The sequence below is a fragment of the Cucumis melo genome, chromosome 6 (genome assembly GCF_025177605.1).
Source record: "Cucumis melo cultivar AY chromosome 6, USDA_Cmelo_AY_1.0, whole genome shotgun sequence".
NCBI classification, from domain to species: Eukaryota; Viridiplantae; Streptophyta; class Magnoliopsida; order Cucurbitales; family Cucurbitaceae; genus Cucumis; species Cucumis melo.
The window spans coordinates 15459354-15461996 of record NC_066862.1 but is presented as its reverse complement, the minus strand read 5'-3'; the positions used below and the strand labels follow the sequence as shown (position 1 = coordinate 15461996).

Below are 2643 nucleotides of genomic sequence, written 5' to 3'. Positions count from 1 at the left end.
ACTTGTAAGCCCCATTCCGTTATATTTATTTAATATTTTCTAAATGGTGAAAAACATTTTAGAATATTTTATTGTATACACTTTAAGGTGATTTGCCTATTAAAGAAAATTTAGAACCATTTAAGTCGGTTTAAGAGTTGAATTTGTTAGTTTTTGAAAAGATTTGTCTAAGAGACAAAGGAAAATTAAATTTGAAGTGGGGGGCATCATAGTAATTTCCTAATGTTAAAAAAAATAGGGGAAGATATTTTCTTTTCTTTCTTTCTTCTTCTTCTTCTTCTCCTTCCTCACGTTTCTTGACCAACCATCTCTCTTCCTCTCCCAATTCTTCTTCCGCTCACCATTTCTCCTCTATCCAACACCTTCATCAGCATCCCTCACAGTGTGTAACTCGACGGACGATGGCTACACGTTGACGCAACCCAGCAACCGCCGTACGTCTCTCCCTCACGTGATTGAAGCGTCGTGGCTTGTCGATGCTAGATCCACAGCTGTAGCACCGCCAATCTAACCGAACGACGACCACTCCTTGTGCAGTTTAACTCACCACTTATTTTCGGGCACACGCAGCTATATTCGAAGCCATAGTTTTCGTGGCTAGTTGGAGTTGGGTAAGGTTTTACTTGTTTTAGTGTAGTTTAGTTCAGTTTGTGGAAGATTTTCAATTACCCATTAAGTTTCAACTCGATTTTCACAATACCCATTACTCTTTGATGCTAGATTTGATTATTAGACAAATTTTTTGCCGCTGTACAGCCATTTAAAAACTCGAAATTAGGCGTCTTTGGCACAACTTAGGTAAGATTCTAAGCTTTATTGAAAGGGTCTTTAGAATCCCTTAATTATTGGTGCCAATATTAAGCAAACCATGGTTTATGGATGCTAGGATTTGATAATTGAGTATCGTTAGAGCATTTTCATTGAAGTTAGATTACTTTGCTATGTGAGAATAGCCCATGATGTCGGATGCTTATTTTCAAATTTAAAGGTAGTTAGAGTGCTCTTCGTTGAAGTTATGGGTACTTCCTTAAGTTTTTGGAAAGTTTTGGAATAATTTCATTGAATTTTTCTTAGAGTTGAAGGTTAAAGGTTGAAAATAGACTTTCCTTTAACTTTAGAGTTCGTCGGGGTGTTACTTCTATAAGGTTCGAAACATAAAATAGTTATAGGTATTAGTTTCAATATTAGGAAGTCGTTAATATGCTGTCAAGTCGATTTTGACAAGGTATCGATAATTTAGAGACTTTAAAAACATAAAATAGTTTGAGTTGGTCTTATGAAGTGACTTGAAGATTGTTGCATCGTTTTTCTTTATGAAGCTAACTGATAGACCTTAATCTTTGCTTCAGACCAAATTGAGGTGGTAAAAGAGTATAATCTCAGGGGATCGAGTCATTGATAGTGAGTGTCTCATTTTCAAGCTTTCTTTATACATATACACGTTATTTTGATATAGCTTGAAAACTACCATGACTTAAACCATTTATGACCACGTTTTCGTTTATGTAAACAATGTGTTTATGCATCGCGATATAATGAATGTTTATGACTTGGATTTTATAAAAGTGGGTTTCAACTTCCTGTTTTCAATTACACTTAAATGATGTGTTTGTTCATCACGATTTTAAGAATGTGCATGGCTTGAACTCTTTAAAATCGTATTTGAAGTTTTTATTATACTTGGTTTTGAAATATGGTTAACCGATGCTTATGGTGAACGAGAAGGTGATTTCTCTAAGCTACGTGAATGTGTTTCCGTAGCGCTACCTATGGTTATCAAGGGGTTTCGGGGTAGAAAGAGGTCGTGATCGAAGATTTGAGAACCTGAGCCTAGATGAGGATGTGGATGGAGAATTGTGATATGGCTTCGGGTCTAGCTTAACCTGTGGTGGTTGGCTCTATGTGCACATAGGAGCGGTATGCAGTTACTACGGTAGGTGCTAAGTATGCGTGAGCTCCATTTGGTCGCATGTTTTCTTGTGGATATGGAGCACGTGTGAGCTATTCCCCGGCCGTATACTTAGTATGCTATCATGGTTGGATTGGATTGGTTGGAGGTTGCCATCGTGGCGGGTACTAAAGATGCGTGAGCTAATTTTGGTTGCATGATTCTTTGTCATGTGCGAGCTATCTTTGGCCGTATTTTTAGATTTTTTCCACAGTTGGATCGACTACAGGTTTGTTGGTGGACTGATGGCTATGAGTTAATGACTTTTCAATTAATATATCATTACGCGCTAATGCATATTTACAATTTTTCTCTTAAAGCATGTTTTACGAGCTTTAAATTTAAGAAACTTGCCACTCATTGAGTATTCGACTTATGTTTTTAATGTTTTCTCCTCCCCCTCCCCCCCCCCCCCCAAGAAGGAATTCACTTCTCTCTATAGATAGAGTAAGTAGATAAATTGCTCTCTTAAAGCTTGATTCCAGGGCTTGAACAAATGTGACGACAAACCCTCTCTTGACCTAAGAGGAGTCCAGTTATAGTAAGACTGTAACTTATTGGTGATTAGAGGGATCAGTGGTACTTAAGGAGTTAGATGTAACTACAAAGGCAAAACAGTAATTTTTTGCCTAGTTGTACTTACTAGCAATTTTTGAAGGATCATTGCACTTTTGATTAGTTAGGGCTAATGGACA

At 37.3% G+C, this 2643-nt stretch overlaps 1 long non-coding RNA gene across 1 annotated transcript; it reads left to right on the top strand.

Moving 5' to 3' along the window:
- Positions 1-297: 297 nt before the first annotated feature.
- On the top strand, positions 298-2238 carry LOC107991520 (uncharacterized). Its single transcript, XR_007821389.1, has 3 exons — positions 298-611; positions 1350-1401; positions 1726-2238. It is a non-coding gene; the product is annotated as an uncharacterized LOC107991520 (long non-coding RNA).
- Positions 2239-2643: the final 405 nt, after the last annotated feature.